Source organism: Schistocerca piceifrons, chromosome 4, assembly GCF_021461385.2.
Source record: "Schistocerca piceifrons isolate TAMUIC-IGC-003096 chromosome 4, iqSchPice1.1, whole genome shotgun sequence".
NCBI classification, from domain to species: domain Eukaryota; kingdom Metazoa; phylum Arthropoda; class Insecta; order Orthoptera; family Acrididae; genus Schistocerca; species Schistocerca piceifrons.
Genome location: NC_060141.1, coordinates 643,378,532 through 643,397,495, shown reverse-complemented (window position 1 = coordinate 643,397,495; position 18,964 = coordinate 643,378,532). Strand labels below are relative to the sequence as shown.

The 18,964-nt window shown below is 43.5% G+C and overlaps 1 protein-coding gene across 1 annotated transcript in view; it reads right to left on the bottom strand.

Annotated features, from left to right (window-relative positions):
• LOC124796087 (c-Myc-binding protein-like) overlaps nucleotides 1-18,964 on the bottom strand; it is a 48,252-nt gene that overhangs the window by 13,845 nt on the left and 15,443 nt on the right. The window lies entirely within an intron of this gene.

Here is an 18,964-nt window from a genome sequence, read left to right as displayed (position 1 = left end):
ACCTTCTGCATATCATGTAGAAATGGACTAAGCTGGGACAGGACTGTGTTTTGACCATTCCATGGAAACAGGAACTGAGAGAAGGACGAGGATTTTGGCTTCTGCACTGTGGTGCAGCCGCAAACTACATACATGTACTACAGATCGACGTCCATTCACATCTGTCTTCCCAACATGCTATCTTCGTTATTCTTTAACATCCATCAGAGAAAAATTACGAACTATAAAAGCTCATCTAACTTCATCCGATAGAGAACTAGATGAGATTTTTACCGCATCTCCCTCCTCCCATATATCAGAAACAAATACATCATGCATGCAAGCATCGAGCACATGTGACAATCCTACTAAATATACAGTTAGTGATCAACCGCACAGGCCAGTTTAAAGTTCCATCACATGTACTCTAGGAGGATGATCGTATCCCAAGGACTGTACTGTAAGTCGCAAGAGACACCCCCTGTGGCCCAGTCATGTTGCTTGAAACATACAGAAAACAGAGCAAACACTCTCCAATGTGGAGGTGACTCGACACAATCAAGTACCGTGGTATACTACACCTCCCGATCAGTGCATCTGGGCTAGGTTTTGGTAGCTGTGCTACATTTACAAGGAATTTTAAGGCAAAGAACGAGAGGTTATGTCATGATCTCATTGATAGATCTGATACAATCGATAGAATCGCGAAAAATGACTGGGGAATAGGTATAAATTGACCGAATATACACCGAAATGCGGGGGAAATCGAGGAAGAACTTGCGTATCTTTGGGTTCGCCCAGAACAATCTCTACATGGGAACAAGTACGTGGGAGCAAGAGGAATCCGAGAAAACGTCGACATGGAAATGAAGGGAATCAGGAAGCAGCCAATTTTTCTCCGTCAAGGCAGTATTACACTGTATATCTCTTGAGGTACCAGTGATACACGCGAGTTGACTACTGTAGTGGACACTTTGTAGGGAGACAGAGAAGCATCCGCCTCTAAACTTACATGCATCTGCGTTAAAGGATAACAGAGTGTGGATGGGGTGATCGATTGAGATGGAGCTGTAACGAGGTACGATTTAATGATTGACTGAGTCATTCTAGAGAAGGGGAAGTAGCTGGAGGTCAATTTTTTTCCAGTGTTCTGTCCGGATGCATCAGTTGCGTGGCATAGCCTGCGTTCTACTCGTATACAGCCACGTGTTCTGTATGCGGTTTAAAGCACTGTCTACTTGTGAATGATAACGGTAAGCTTGTCGGTCATCAGAGGACTTCCATCTCATGTGTGATGAAACTTGACACATTCCTCTAAACGAACTTTGATTTATGCGATGTATTCCACCCCCCTATCGCATCTCGGGTGTAAATTCGAGACTTCATCATCGTAACTAAGTTAGAGATAGGAACTTGTGAGGGGTTGCAATCCCTGTGTACACATTCGCCCGACAGATGTGCTGTTTACAGAGTTAGTGGCGGAATGACTTGTAATTTTCACATGTCGGGCGCTGCTGCTATACGTTTATCTGTTTCCTTGTAAGTGGTATTCCCCATTACTAATTATCATTTTATATAGGGCTGTGTATAATTTCTGAACCGTGATCGGATGTGATCAGTGGACGCTATATATCTCTGGAAAGCTATATTGTTGTCGTATCACACAGAGCCAGTGTTTTAAAGCAGTCGTTTTTTCGTTTTACGGTTCGGTGACATAGTCTATCAGAGAGAAACCGGGAAGAAGGACGTATGTCCTGCCCTTGAAATATATTTCTTACATTGGAATATTAACAAGCCGACATTCCATACGACTGATGGTCGGAAATGCATGTGATACAAAATTATAGCCCGTTTTAAGTGCAGAACGCCTTAGGGGTGCGTGTGTTTACGTTATCTCTTACCAATACCTTCCAGGTACTGACACTAGACTCTGGAATAATACTTTAAAAGTGATAGCTTGGTTGATTTACGTAAAAATGCGTCAAACTCCATCCACCTGGAGCTCCATCGCGCATAAAAACTTTCAAATCTGTTACTATACATTGATAAGGAGTTCTAATCTTCTCGACATGGGCGCGTCTTGAGCAATCTTCTGTAGTTGGACGGGTGAGGACTCGGTAAGCTCCATTCATTCACAAGGCGTGGAATACAACGGTCTACTTCTGGTCAGTTGCAGATTAAATCGGCAATGGCGCTGCAGGGCAGGTTGGTCGGTGACAGTGTGAGGGGGGTCTTTCAGGCTCTAATTTTACCCTAAAACTGCGAGAATGCTCTGTGACTCCCATCAGCATAGAGATAGATCATAAATTAAGCACTATGCTTGAGGTGTTAGAAATGCGGAAAGCACTGTCTGAAATACTTTGATGATGTTTGTGTTCGAAAATTAACAGTGAGTGGATGTACTGCATTGTCATCTATCCACATTCGCAATGATACTCGCAAAGTGGGGAAGGGGTGGTTTATCTATGATGCTAAAGTTGGGAAACACGCTGTCACATCATTGGTCGGTGTTGAAATTAGTTTAAAATTGCTAAAATCGTTGACAGTGTCAACTGAGATGCATATTATTTCAGTACATCGGCGGTGTCTTTCCCATCCCATCCGTCCACTGGCATGCTGTTGGTTACAACATAATAATTTGACAGCACTTGTTTGAGTTAGAGAAGGAGTTTTGTGAAGGGGTAACACCTTCTGGGGATGGTTAGCACTGAAACAGTGATCGTGTACATGATTGCAATATGAGGAATCAGTCAAAACGGGATGCAGAGCCATCAGCTATTCGGTCAGTGTGACAGATGAGATTAAATGTGGTTTGGAAACCCACGCCAACGCCGTAAAACTCTTCCAATTTCCTTATGTTGTAAATGACTTTTATTTAAAATCATCCAGTGTGTGAGGTGCGTAATGGTAACAGCAGTAACAATATGATTTACACACTGTGACGTCTAGAGGTAGCCTAATTAACCTATCTTTCCTCCAAAATTAAAACTTTCCGCTAGGGGGGCTTGGGAGCGGCGTGTGACACTTTGCAGCCACCTTGGGTAATATTACTCACGTTATCACCTGACGTCACGTCAGCCATCTTGAATGACGTCAGTCATGTCACAGTGCAATGTCTTGGACAACTGTTCTTTGGGGTGATGTCTTTGTTTTCTGTGAGAGGCCATGTATCAGAACGTGTTAATGAATGACATCAGTCCGCAGCTCGTGGTCGTGCGGTAGCGTTCTCACTTCCCGCGCCCGGGTTCCCGGGTTCGATTCCGGGCGGGGTCAGGGATTTTCTCTGCCTCGTGATGACTGGGTGTTGTGTGATGTCCTTAGGTTAGTTAGGTTTAAGTAGTTCTAAGTTCTAGGGGACTGATGACCATAGATGTTAAGTCCCATAGTGCTCAGAGCCATTTTTGAATGACGCCAATCGCATCATCAGCTGATATCACAGCAGCTATCCTGAATGACGTCAATCATGTCACAGTGTGACATCTTGGATAACGGTACTTTGGGGTGATGTCCTTGTAGTCTGCGAGAGGCAGTGGATCAGAACGTATTAATGCCAGTTTAGAACCTGACACAGACCTCGAAGTCGTGGCAGAAAAACAAATTGATTGGCAGTGTAGAAAGCGAGTTAGAGCAGAAAATTTTAATGTTCCAAACATCGAGACAGGGCCACAGGGGGTGTCTCTTGGGACTTACAGTATAGTCCTTGGGATACGATCATCCTCCTAGAGTACAGGTGATGAAACTTTAAATTGGTCTGTGCAGTTGATCAATACCTGTATATTTAATAGGATCATCACATGTGCACGATGCCCGCATGAACGACGTATTTGTTTCTGATATATCGGAGGAGGGAGATGCGGTAAAAATCTTATCTAGTTCTCTATTGGATGAAGTTAGTTGAGCTTTTATAATTCGTAATTTTTCTCTGATGGATGGTAAAGAATAACGAAGATAGCATGTTGAGGAGATAGATGTGAATGGACGTGGATCTGTAGTACTTGTATGTAGCTTGGGGGTGAACCATCGTGCAGTAGCAAAAATCCTCGTCCTCTCTCGGTTCCTGTTTCCATGGAATGGTCAAAACACAGTCCTATCGCAGCTTAGCCTGCTTCTATACGGTATGCAGAAGGTGGCAGATATAGATTCCTCGGACTTCTACTCAATTCCAACTTACATTTGAACGATCACATGCGCGAAGCAGTAGGGATGGTAGTGCAGAGTCTGAGAGGGTTGTCGCAGGATGCAGGGGGACTACCTAAAACGAGGCTGGAATTTTACTGTGGACATGTGACTTGCTTTGAGATATGAGAGTGCCAGAATTATGATTCAGTAGTGGTTGTGATAGTTAAAAGATTTCTCCTTAGGATCCAATGGCAAGTATGTGCTTGATTCCGAATCCCAGACAGCATTGCTAGCAGATAGCGTGGCATTAGAGGTCTGTAAAGCTAGTGTACATTTCTTACGAATCAATCATCAATCCATCTACTGTTTGTGATCCTTCTCATTCAACCATTGCCTATAGCCCAGTGGATATTTCACCAACCCTCTGACATTGCATAGAGACAGGATGCGTTACAAATACTGGAGAAATATCTAGTAGTTGCGGGGTGAGGGAGTTGCTAATACCAGTTTCATACCACGCTCCTTAACCGAATCACTTTACAAATTCAGCGATTTTGTGACGAGGTTGCATCGTGGGCTGCGTGTAACCAGACTGCTGGTTTGATAATATACACTCGGTATGTGTCTGGAAAAACAACGAGATTCATAGGTAATGCCATACGTGGATTTATAAAGCCGACATAGCTTTTAACACAGATACTTGTGTGCACATGTAGAACCAAGACGGCTTGTGACAATAACATACAGTAGTTGTTGGGATCGGGTTTTTTAACATCTGCCGGTTTGTAGGATGATTAAACCACTCTTTCTAAGACACGTTGGTAGCACTCGCAAGAAAAGCTTATGAGACATGTCCACCCATCGTTGATTTTCAGTCAATATTATTTCGTATCACCAGCGATCAGTTACTGACAAAGTATTATACTTAGCAGTAGGGGGTACGTGATATGTTTGCCTTGAGCATCAGGTTTATAAAGTACGTGATTGCGTTCAGACATGTGCATAGGAATGTATGAAATTGACTTGGAATACTGTGACAGCAAAGGGAAGAGTATTCAAGTCATAAGAATGGTATAGATATTTCTATTTCTAGAGCCACAGCCGTCAGCAGGGTGTATTTCCGATACTTCTTCATTGTAGGATGTCGTTCAATTGAGACAGTGATCGTAACATTTAATTGTAAGTATTGTCCGCCTCCGTAGCGTAGTGTAGCGGTAGCGTTACCGTCTACCATGCAAGGGGGCCTGGGTTTGATTCCTGGCAGGGGACTGGCTGTTGTGTGTCCTTCATCATCATTTTCATCATCACTCACACGCAAGTCGCCGAAGTGGCGTAAGTGAAAAGACTTGCAATATGGCGGCCGAACCGTGAAGGTGTACATCCTGGCTGATAAATGCCATACGATCATTTCATTTCATTTCATTGTAAGTACGGTGACAAAACATATATGTGACCTGTTTTCTAGGGTGATTCTGCCTATGCATGATTGACATGGAGGGACAGTGACGGGGATGATTCACGTTTCCCATTAATGGTAGGAGCTGTCCGAATGGAAAGGCCTGTTGGAGTGTAAGAATGTAGCTGACTTAACCGTGTAGTCCTCTAGACGGCTGAACAGCGAACTGTTACTTAGTATGTGTTGGGCAGCTTTTGTGATCACGTAGAAATTTGAGCAGATTCAATATGGACGTGTGTTTGTGCTGGGACATTATTCACGCCCATGTAAATTGTTCGGTTGACTGGTCCTTCACATTTCGCGTCTTTATTTAGTTAAGGGAACGTTGATTGTGGTGTATGCATCTAGCAGTTGGAAGACACTTTTGCTAGTTCTCTACACATGAGAAACGCGTTATTTGACTTTGCAAATTATAGAGATGACTTGGAATCTGTTACATCAGCGAAATCGGTATTGGCGAGTGGAAATATCAGTTTGCTCTATGTTTCTTTTGTCGCGTTTTTTTCACGTAAAGGTCTTCACAGATGGGGTAAATTTCTAGTTACTCAGTGGTCTAGAGCACGCTCCACCTCACTGATGTTTGGGGTTTCTAGGGAAATAATTTCCAGTCTATATCTTCGGAATTATGTTGCGCGATTGATTGGTAGTCTACTGCTGCGTGCTTGATATCGAGAATTACCGCGAAAATGATATAATATTATGGCAAACCATGCGAAAATAGATGTGTTCTTGTAATCCCAGAGTCTGGAGATGGGTGTAGAAAAGCAAGCAAGGAATCAGGTTTGGACCAGAAACAGTAAAGCAGGTGTGCTGAGTGGGAACGAGCCCGAATTTGTAGAACTGTTGTGAGAGTGACTTTGGTCTGCTCTAGGGTGCTCTGGTCACCTGTCGGGAATGGATGACCACTGCCTCGCAGGGAAATATCTAGTGCTGTGAGGAGTGTATACGTTGCTGTCTGTCTTTGTGGTATATGTACGAACGATGTAAAAGGGCTGATTTTGTATGGCACTGGATACAAATTGTATGTTTACTACATAACATGGTATGCAATGATATATTGCTTGGTTGGAGATCAGTCTCATGCTCTAATATTCAACTCTTCAGTGAGAGAGCAGAGTAATTGAGTAAGAGTTTTTCAGTATTAGACGATATGTAGAGGCACTTTTCAAGGTTTAATTGTTGGTGCAATATGGCGATCTGTGTAAAACAGTTTTTGCTGCTTAAAGTCTCATCTGTAGAAAGAAAAAAAAGGTAGTCCGTTTTTCCACACTGGTGGCATCAGTAATTCGGTGGGTAAATTCTATAAGAGCCAATCATAATGCACAATTCATCCACAAAACATCCTTTGTGCTGGGATATAGGAGTCTCTATATAGTGGTGAAAACGTTTGCGCATGTTGAAAGCAGAAAGGGTAACATGTGATGGACGCGGTGTCACATTAAGATCGCGAGGAAGAATGCATTCGACGTTATTCTGGGCTATTTTCGTAAACAGATTCTGTTAGGGCAAGAATTTCCGTGCATACAAGCTGAGACATCACAAAAGTGCAATTAAGTATTTCTGGGGCACTATACGATTTCCAAGAGTTCAACTTGGTTCTTATTTCAGATAGCCATGTGGCTTCAGCATAGCATTGAGAACATTGCTAGATGTGCTTGCAATGGTATTTAGCTATGAACAGTGATGTGTCAGCCACACATCACTTAAGTCCCGATGGAATTGCTAGGGAGAAAGCAGCCTGTGCTATTCTAAGATGGATTTCTGTAGCGTCTGCGAGGGTGTGTTGATCGGCAATTAGGTCTTTGCTGGACCGTATGTAGAGAGAAGGTTCACACCAGCAGCAGTGAAGACACGCTCGTGTGACCCAGAGGATGACTTGACACCTATTTAGATTGACATGTGACATCAGTGTAGCACTTGAAGAACTTTAACTGCAGAGGTGACTTTGGTATGCTGCCGGCAGTGGCGTGAAAGTGATGGCTTGCTCTGGCTTGCATCTGGTGGTGGCTCATGGTGGTGTCAATGCGTGCGCGCACTTCGAACGTCTGTGCTCTGCAAATAGGTCTTTGCTCCTGTCTGGTCGCGCCAGCAATGGTGCCCAGGTGATCACGAATTTCGAGAGGAATTTCTCAATTGTCAAGTATGAAAGGGATACCGCCACCTCATGCTTGAGGGACCAAATGGGCACCTGTGCATGGCTTGGCAGCTGCCAGTGCGTCCCTACTTCTGGGAGAGTTTGCAGTAGCCTCCTGTGTGATCCAGGGGACAGGGGGTGGGGTGCGGTGCCTGCGTAGGTTGTTTTGCGTGTCTGTTACATTATTTTGTGAGCAGGTCTGTAGGCTGTGCTATGGGTCATTTGGACAGTTTATGAGTTTATTTTGTGTCTGCACATCAGTGTACTGCAATATTTAGGGGGAGTTTGAATGTCTGTGTACTGAAATTATTTCAGTAATTTAATAGTTGTTTGCGTGTTTGCAGGGCGTTATTTCAGTAATTTATAATTAGTTTACAGTTTCAGTGGGCTGTGTGGTGTGATCCCAAGCATGTCAGAGAATGTGTTTGTGTCAGTGTGATAAATATACTATCTAAAATCCATCCCTAAATAAATTGTTCCAAAATAAATAAAGTACACTTTTTCCTCTCTCCAGCAGACCAGCACAGACTGTGTCATTTTCCCCTCCACACAGATATCTTGGGTTACGTCATGGAATGGACAACAGCATCCTCTGGTGGCAGGACTGTGTACTAGGTCTGTTGGATTCTGGATCCCATGGTGACTACACTTGATGGTGGTACTGCCCCTAATTGTTTAAAGAAATAGTGCATGCAAAATAGAGACTTATGTCCAGTATAGGCTGAGTCCTTTTCCCCCTCCAGTTCCAAGGAAGAGGTGGCGGTTGAGTGACTTAGGTTGGTGGAGGTAGCCCAAGTGCCTTTTCTTTGCTGTAGAGATAGCACAGGTCACCTTTCTTTACTGCTAAAATTCACACTTCCCACCAGTCCCTAGGAAGAGGTGGCAGTTGCGTGATAGAGGTTAGTGGGAGTAGTCCAATTCACACATCTTCCTGTCATTTTAGTAGATTAGTGGAGGTGTGTTGCTTTATCCTGATGGAATTTGAACTTCCCGCCAGGGGGGTGTGGTACTTTCCCGCCAAAAGCGCCATCTTAGTTAACTGTACTTGCGCCATCAGCTGACGTCATGGCCGCCATCTTGGATGACGTCATGCACTGTTGCCAAGTCTACAGGCTGCCATCTCGGATGACGTCATCAGCGCCCTCTTGGATACATCTGGCAACGATGGAGAGTTGACTGATAAGGTAAGGAACAAGGAGATTCTCCAAAGAATCGCTGAGGAAAGGAACATACGGAGAACACTAACAAAAAGAAGAACATCTGTTAAGATATCAGGGTGTAACTTCTGTAGTATTGAATGGAGATGTAGAGAATAAAAGCTGTAGAGGATGACAGAGTTTGGAACACATCCAGCAAATAAGTGCAATTGCAGCAAACCAGTGAATGGACTGATGAGTCAAACAAACAGATTTTTAATTTTACAGTTGTTAATACTCTTCTTAACGATATCTGCATTCATTGCAGCCTTTTGATTGTTCTCAGTCGTGAATTCTGATGAGATATGGACACACACGTTGTATCTGAACCATCAGTAGCCCTTACCATTGTGGTTGTAATCACTACACCTGTGTCCACTGGCACTTGTTGGGATACCAGGCTGCGCTTTTAGTATTTCTGTTACTTGAGTTTTTAGCATCTATCGTTCTGGAGTTCCAGAATTTTTCATCGCTGTAACTGTTGTTATTTCTTTTCGGTAGTAATTTCACAACTCTTTCGCAATGCCTTAGGTTTCCTTAAACTATTTCACACTTCTAGCGTAGTAGGAGTTTTGTACCTGGATCGTCTTCTATTCCATCAACCAGATACTGATGTAACGAGTCGTTATCAGTATCAGCATGGCTGACAATTTCTTTCATTAGGAGAAAATATTTTTGAAGGGACTCTTCCCGTTTCTTTTTCTGTAGTCGACTTGAGTTGGTGGGTGTCCGCAGCACTTTCTTCCACGTCGAATTCTTGCAAGGCTTTCTTTGGTGCAGCCCACGATTTAAGACTATCCTCAACGTGAATAAACGTTTTAGACAAATCTTCAAACTTCTTCTTTTTTTTTTTTTCAAACGAGCATCTGGAGTTGACTCCAACCCATTAAAAACGCCGGTTCCTCGTAATTAACGATCCACATTTTAACTAGATATCCGTCACTGCCGCTAATTTCGTCTGTTTCTAAATCGGAATCTTTTTCCGTCTTCTTTTCAAACTCAATCTACTATCGCTACCCATTTGGATTGTATCCTCTTCATCATCAGCGTCATTGCCGTCCTTCACATTCTATGTCATCGCTAATTTTCACCACAAGTTTGTCACTGTTACATAAATAAAAACAAATTTCGATAGTCATTTAATTTCCCCTCCAACTGTCTATGTCCAATATGGTGAGATGACTCCGAACTCCGCTCCTGAAAATGATACTTCAATAAATGACATCTTAGCTTCAAGTTCACCAGGTATTGATTAACAAATAAAACCAGAAAATTCTCTCAGTCGTATTCAATTTTTTTGGAGCCGTTTCGAAAATTAATTTATTTAGAAATTTAGTTGTTTTAACGGGCGAAGGGGTTATACACTACTGGCCATTGAAATTGCTACACCAAGAAGAAATGCAGATGATAAACGGGTATTCATTGGACAAATATATTATACCAGAACTGACATGTGATTACATTTTCAAGCAATTTGGGTGCATAGATCCTGAGAAATCAGTTCCCAGAAGAACCACTTCTGGCCGTAATAACGGTCTTGATACGCCTGGGCATTGAGTCAAATAGAGCTCGGATCGCGTGAACAGGTACAGCTGCCCAAGCAGCTTCAACACGATATCACAGTTGATCAAGAGTAGTGACTGGCATATTGTGACGCGCCAGTTGCTCGGCCACCATTGACCAGACGTTTTCAATTGGTGAGAGATCTGGAGAATGTGCTAGCGAGAGCAGCAGTCGAACATTTTCTGTATCCAGAAAGGCCGGTACAGGACCTGCAACATGCGGTCGTGCATTATCCTGTTGAAATGTAGGGTTTCGCAGGGATCGAATGAAGGGTAGATCCACGGGTCTTAACACATCTGAAATGTAATATCCGCTGTTCAACGTGCAGTCAATGCGAACAAGAGGTGACCGAGACGCGTAACCAATGGCACCCCATACCATCACGCTGGGTGATACGCCAGTATGGGGTAACCACAGCCATGGTCTCCGAGCTGATAGTCCATGCTGCTGCAAACGTCGTCGAACGGTTTGTGCAGATGGTTGTTGTCTTGCAAAGATCCCCATCTTTTGACTCAGGGATCGAGACCTGTCTGCACGATCCGTTACATCCATGCGGATAAGATGCCTGTCATCTCGGCTGCTAGAGATACGAGGCCGTTGGGATCCAGCACGGCGTTCCGTATTACCCTCCTGAACCCACCGATTTCATATTCTGCTAACAGTCATTGGATCACGACCAACGCGAGCAACAATGTCGCGATACGATAAACCTCAACCGCGATAGGCTACAATCCGACCTTTATTAAAGTCGGAAACGTGATGGTACGCATTTCTCCTCCTTACACGAGGCATCACAACAACGTTTCACTAGGCAACGCCGGTCAACTGCTGTTTGTGTATGAGAAATCGGTTGGAAACTTTCCTCATGTCAGCAAGTTGTAGGTGTCGCCACCGGCGCCAACCTTGTGTGAATGCTCTGAAAAGCGAATCATTTGCATATCACAGCATCTTCTTCCTGTAGGTTAAATTTCGCGTCTGTAGCACGTCATCTTCGTGGTGTAGCATTTTTAGTGGCCAGAAGTGTATTTTAATTAGGTTTTTAGCTTTCACCCAACGCTGCCATTTCTAGATTTTTTTCCCCGGCTATTTCTGTTTTCGTCCGAATGTTTAAAAGTTCTCCTCGTGTCGCTCTGCTACTGCTACTCGTTTTTAAAATGTGAATCCTCGTAAAGCTGCCACGTGGGGCAGCCGCGCGGTCTTAGGCACTTCGCCACGGCTCACCCCCCCCCCCCCCTAATCGGAGGTTCGAGTCCTACCTCAGGCATGTCTGTGCGTGTTGCCCTTAGCGTAAGTTAGTTTAAGGTAGATTAAGTAGTGTGTAACCCTATGGACCGATACCTCAGCAGTCTGGTCCAATTTTTTTCCTCCTCGTGGAATCCAGAATCAACACATTTTCACGTTGCTACGCCTCAGAAAAGTTTGTCGTAAACGTCGTAGATCAGGCAGGAAAACTGCGTCGTCCCTCTTACAGTTTATATCAGGCAGAGGCCCCAAAATGTGTAGGAAACTGGTTCTAAATTTCAGGTAGAATTATTTCATTATTTTCACAGTTGAAATCTCTAATGCTCGACGGAAAAAACAGCAGATTCGTATTTTTCCGCCGGGCGCATTTTCTCTCGTGCTTCGGCAGATATCTGCAATTTCGTTTTTGCGATGTGTTGATGGAGACAGCTCAAACTAATACTGCTCATCAGGTCTTTCATGCGACGCCCAGCGTCGACGATAAGCGTCGACATGTTTCCCGGTACAAAGAAAATAACTTTTAAAGTGGAATTTTACGTACCCATTCCATACAGCTCCCTTAAGTTAATGAAGTGCGATGTTTTGTTTATGTGTATTAAGGGGCATTGCAGTAGCAACCTTCGCGGGCCAGGGCAGTGCTGTCGCTTCTACAGTACTGACTATGCTTTGTGTTTTACTGTCCCTGTTACAACGTATCGAAAAAACGAATATTGCGTTAGATAATCTGGGATTGTTCTATGGAAAGGGCACACAAAATTCCGCTTTAAAAATGATTTTTTTTGTTATGGGAAACACACTGAGAGTTTCCGTCGACACTAGGCGTCGTATGAAAGACGTGTGAGGAGCCTTTGTCTGATCCGACTCCATCAACACATTGTAAAAATGAAATTTCTGGTATCTTCCGAAACACCAGAGATAATACATCAGATGGCTCTTAGGAGAGATACCATGTATATTCGTAACCTTTTATCTGAATTAATTGACTCCATCTAAGCAACTTGATTTATTACATTTACTTAAAGCAACAGCAGTCTGGCTCGCCGTCATATTAACTACACTTGTAGAAGCCGAACGAAGCATATAAACATTATGAGTTGGGGCAATCAGTTATCTGACTTCATCACGTTTTGCAGTTTAAGATCACTAGCAGTAATTATTAGCTCTCTGCACGAAATTAAGCTTTAGACGGGCCAAGGTAAGTCGATGGCTGCTATTGTGGACGATCGCTGCTGACTGAATGTACTACAGAGTGAACTAGTATATTAGTGACGTGACAGAAAGGGGCTTTCTAATTACAGCATTAGGTGGAATTTACACTCTGAGCTTGTTTTCGGATCTTAAAGGTTAAAGACTGGTTTAATTATTCTTGCAAATTCAGGGTTAATGATTGCATATCTGAGGGAGCAGCCCCATTTGCACTGCTTGGTTCTATAAGCCCAAAACAAACACATCATTCAATTCTTGGACAATTTCTTGATGAATCACTACTTTTATTTAATGTTCAACAGTAGCGACGCAAACTTAATTTCAATTGCGCTTAAATTTTGTAAACGTGTAAGTCTTGACCGTTTTGTTAAACATTTGTGTTCACACATCGTTTCGAATTTGCTTTCTGGGCCATAAAGGTTCATATTTTACTAAATTGCGTAATAGTTTACAACGTTAACTAATTTTTCGTGGTAGCACTTTAGATTTTTCTCACAAACACATCTCAGAACTGTTACACTCAGGGGCTACTCAGACTCGCCAAGTATGTTATGGTACTCTTGGTACATCTGTGATAGTTTATGTAGTCAGATGGAAGACGCCTGTTTTTTGAAGTATTTCTTGTATAGCAGCTGTCACATGCTGATATCGAGAATATGTGCTGCCTGGCTCTTTCGATTTTTGGATGATTGAGTCTGGTTTTAGGCACATGTCTCTCTCTGTTGTCACCGTGAATAATACTGGAAAACTAAGCTTGCACTTTTAATAGAAACGGTGGCTCTAAGCGTGTTACTAACATCGAGAGTCTATGTAAACCATGCTTTACAAATGGGAAGCATTTTATTACTGACTATTGATGGTATTTGAGGATGAGGAATATCGTTTCCTGCTGTGTAATAAATTAAACTCTCTTCCTTTGTGTTTGCTTTTCTGCAGTTCTAGTAAGATGAGCGACATCAGCACTACGTTTAGAATAATCCCTTATGTTTCAAACTTCTCCAAAAGTCGTTTCCCCTCATTGCTTGTGAAACGTTCTTCACCCTTAGATCTACATTCATTCAGTTCCTTGCACTGACTGGCTCGCACTTGACTGTGACTGACTGTAGTATATTGCAAAGTGAATAAAGCAGTAAACTTCTACGACCATCTAGAACTTGGCTGACAGCACAATGAACAGTAAAGTCAATAATGTTTCCAAAAACTTATGAAAAGCTATGCCATTTCAGCCAGTGTAAAAGGATACATGTAGACATATACTTTCTAGCCCGTGTTATAAAAAGGATGCATACTCATAGTCTTCCACCCGAAGGTCATATACACTCTAAGGCCAAAACTCGATGCGTCACGAAGAAATTATCCCAATGTGATGGAAATTCCTAGATGTGATGTATGTGTACAAACAAACAAATGTTTATAATTTCAGAAAAAAATTGGATTATTTAATCAAGAGAAAATGTTCACTAACTGAACAAGTCAATAACGTGTCGGTCCACCTCTGGCCCATGTGCAAGCAGTTATTTAGCTTGGCATTAACTGAGAGAGCTGCTGGACGTCTTCCTGAGGGATTTCGTCCCAAATTCTGTCCAGCTGGGGCCTTAGATCGTCAATATCTCGAGATGGCTGGAGCACCCTGCCCACAATGCTCCAAACGTTTCCAATTGGGGAGAGATCCGGCGACATTGCTGGCCAAGATAGGATTTAGCGAGCAAGAAGATAAGCAGCAGAAACTCTCACTGTTTATGAACGGGTATTATCTTAGTGAAAGATAAGCCCCAGGTGGCTTGGCATGAAGGCCGACGTACCTGGTGAGCTGTGAGAATGCTGCAGATGGCAACCAAAGATATCCTATTATAAAAAGAAATGTCACCGTAGACCAGCACTCCTGGTTATCAAGCCATATGGCGGGCGACAGACAGGATGGTATCCCATCATGTCTTCCGACTCGTATCTCATTGGCCAGAGAAGCCGCGTCTGGAGATTCTTGAGGTGTGGAAGTACATAACTATTTTTTACTAAAGTCGTCTGTGTTAGTATCGCAGCTATACCATCACGAAAGCCCCGACTCTTGGGGTGACATCCGGAATGCTGTTCTACGACCACAGTTCAACTCTACGTCAGGGCAGCCCGTCCAGAGATCACGGGACGCAGAGCCGCAACCACATTGGGCCTGCCTGGGCCCGGAAGTAGTGTGCCCCGGCCGTCAACGTGATTCAGTGGGTCACGGCTGTTACGTCATCTGCTGCCACCGTTGGTAGCACGAGGAACACAAAGTGTGCTGCTGCACAAATGGCCGCAGCCAGCTGTAGCCGTCGTACCCGGAATTATCGCTGGCAGGAGAAATTGCGTAGCAAGCCATCGCTCGGCATATGCCCACTCTGTCAGCACTGTTGGACGATACGTCACACTGATGCTGCCCTGTAATGAATCATGGTGGGAAGCCACAATAAAGTAACTGGGAATTACTGGCTGTTTGGCTAGCCCCGCACGGCATCACCCTGAATCGTCCTGGCACCAATCTCTACAATAGTGCCAGAGACTGATGTCGCCTTTTCAGCAGTGTGTCTAAACCAATAGCCCTTAGGTAGTGTGAGTCAAGAAATTTAATTGTTGTTGGAATGTCTTGGTCATGAAAAAAAGGCTTGACTGCTACGCTATTTGTAAAATGATTTACGTTAAAAGTAAGAATTTAATGGATTTTCCACACCTTAGGGGAAATGGAGGTCATGAATGGCCAGGACATGTCAGACGTATGAAGTGTAATTTAGAAGGATATTCAGCACCACGTACAGAATCAGTGTTGGCAGTGTTTCACATGTAAGCATTACGGGCATATTACTAGACAATGCAGAAAACCGAAATGGTCGATGACTATATGTAACAATTAGGTAAATGTGTTTTGTTTTGTGTGTAATTATTGATGTTACAGAATGAGTACCAAGGAGGACAGGGATTTGGTAAAGTTAGAGATGCAAGGTGTATCAGAACCAGAGGCAGTTCGCATATTATTGGGAAAGGCAGCATAATTGACATCAGAAAATACGAAGTTACATGGTCAAGTGGAGTTGCAGTCGCCACAGCGAAGTATAGATTTGTCAGTCACAAGTTTAGTTGCTCCTTTCTCTGGTAAATCAGCTGAGGATGGGCAAGCGCTTTTCGAGAATCTTAGAAATTTGGCATAGATGGAAGGGTGACCAGACACCGAACTATTGAGAATAGCAAAAGTAAGATTAATGGGAGAACGAGTGCTTATACGGGCTATACGGAGGCTCTCAGGGGAACTGGAACATTTAAAGAATTTAGAAAGGGATTAGTTCAAAGGTGTGCAAATCAGAACAGTGCCAGACATTCCAGGGAACATCTAGGCACGGTAACAAAGAAGGATGCGGAGTCAATAGAAGAATTTGCGGATTGGATAAGGAGGATAACGGGTTGTACATGTGAGTTGGGAAAGACTGTTATGGTGAATGAAGTAATTTTACAGGAGGTTGAGCAGAGGACGCTTGATGAATTTTTAATAGGGGTGCCTTTGGAGACGTCAAGAAGAGCGGTTGCAATTGATTTGTGCACAGCTGCCAGATTAGCGCCAGAGTGTGGGAGCAACATCACCAGCCACAGCACAGGGAAGTGGGGACAGAGGTCAAAAAAAAAAAAAAAAAAAAAAAAAAGGCTCTGAGCACTATGGGACTTAACATCTGAGGTCATCAGTCGCCTAGAACTTAGAACTACTTAAACCTAACTAACCTAAGGACATCACACACATCCGTGCCCGAGGCAGGATTCGAACCTGCGACCGTAGCAGCAGCGCGGTTTTGGACTGAAGCGCCTAGAACCGCTCGGCCACAGCAGCCGGCGACAGAGATCAGCATAATGGTAATGGTATTTTCAGGAGCTGGGTATTCGGAAAGGAGCGGGCGTTAAACGTAAAAGAGTCTACCTACGATAATTCCCAGTAACATTAGATGCTACCAAGTCTTATGCAGAGGTAGATTGTTTGGTCGTGGGAATAGTAGGGAAAAAGAATTGCACGATATTGTTGGACACACGGGTGCATGTGTTGGCTACCAGTGGTGATCTGGTGGAACATAAGCAGTGGAACCCACTACCGCATAGACTGTGTGGTCTGCGGAACAGAGATATCATACGATTGGGAGCGGTGGGCTTAGTTTCTTGCCTGGGTACAGTTAAGTTCAGGCAATGTGTAGGGACTGAGATACACGTGAGTGAGGGCTTTGACACGATTCTTGAGTTGGATTCCTTGGATCAGCATTGCGCCATAATCGATCTTGGACTGTACATGGTGGAGCCTGATGAAACAATGTTTCATTTGGATGAAACCATCGCCAATGTAGCAGTGTCATAGGGTGAATCCAAGAACCATTTAAACCGCGAGCAATCACACAAAGACTCAAGTCACACGATTGGGTACCTAAGGTTACAGGGAAATCGCTTTGTGTAAATGTTCAGCGTAACTTACTAGTAGGGATAATGCGTGTGGTGGAACCATTGGAACTAAATGAAGTATTGGATCAGGTAAGTTACTTAATGAAAGGAAGTATTTTATTAGTAAGTGAGGTAAATGGTGAGAAAATGGTATCTGTGTTTATTTATCATTTTAGCACTGATGATCTGAGGTTAACAACGGGCTGTTGATCGCTAACAAGGATATCCTGGAGGAGGAAGAGTGGAGTACAAGCGGTGCCGGGCATGAACAATTGGGAAACACTGTTTCAACTGCGTTATGACGGGAGGTGAAGCACGCGAAGGTAAGTGATAAAGAACACTTGGAAGGTTTCTGTTGGAATATTGAAATTTATTTATTTATTTATTTTTGAGAGGTCCGTTACCAGCAACGCATATTACGCAGCACCAAAAACCAGCAGGAGATGAATCAACTGTTTACTGCAAACCATAGAGAGTCCTGAGGTACTTGCAGCATATTCTGGAGGAGTTTATCGATTACCAGCTGAAGGATGGAATTATTGAGGAAAGCAAAAGTCGATAGGGGCAGGAGTTGTTGTCACGCCCAAGAAAACAAAATGGTTCAAATGGCTCTGAGCACTATGGGACTTAACATTTTAGGTCATCAGTCCCCTAGAACTTACAGCTACTTAAACCTAACTAACCTAAGGACATCACACCCATCCATGCCCGAGGCAGGATTCGAACCGGCGACCGTAGCGGTCGCGCGGCTCCAGACTGAAGCGCCTAGAACCGCTCGGCCACTTCGGCCGGCCAAGAAAACAGTGGCTGGGTCTTGTAAATATAAGTTTTATTGCGATTATCGACTTCTGAATGCTAAGACTGTAACGGATACCTACACTCTGCGAAACATTATAAAAACCATAGGCCAGTGCAAGTATTTTCAACGATGGACTTAAGGAGTGGGTGCAATCAGCTACAAGGTGCTTGAGAGGACCAACCAAAACCAGTAATTTCTTCGTTGTAGGGTCATTATCAATACAGGAGGATGCCTTTCGGATTAAAGAATGCACCTGCGACGTTTCAGAGGTTTTCGGACGCAGTTCTCAGAGGACTGGAACTACGTCAGTTCATGGTATCTTGGTGATATAACCGTCTTTGCGAGTAATATAGGCCAGCACATACAACGCCTAAGGGAAGTATTCCTGAGATTGAGGACCGCGAATTTAACGATGAGTACAGGTAAGTGTAATACTGTGTTAAAAGAGTGGCACACATTGGTCACATAATTAACAATGATGGGTTTAAGACAGGCCCCGAGGTTGGTTAAAGCTATATATAAATTTTCGGTACCTGAAACAGTGAAGCAACTACACTCATTTCTTGGGGGTCGCAAATTATTATAGAAGTTTCATAAAGGGTTTTGCAGATGTTGCCAGACCATTGACGCAATTGGTGGGGGAAGACTCGAAATTTGTTTGGTCAAAGGATTGTCAACAAAATTTTGATAAACTGAAGGAAGCTTTTGCAGCAAGTACTAACTTAGTGTTTCAAAATTTCAAGAAAGAATTCATTCTGTCATGTGATGCATCCAGCCATGCTTGTTTGCTGTCTCAAGAAATAGAGGGCGTGAAACACACGGTAGCCTAT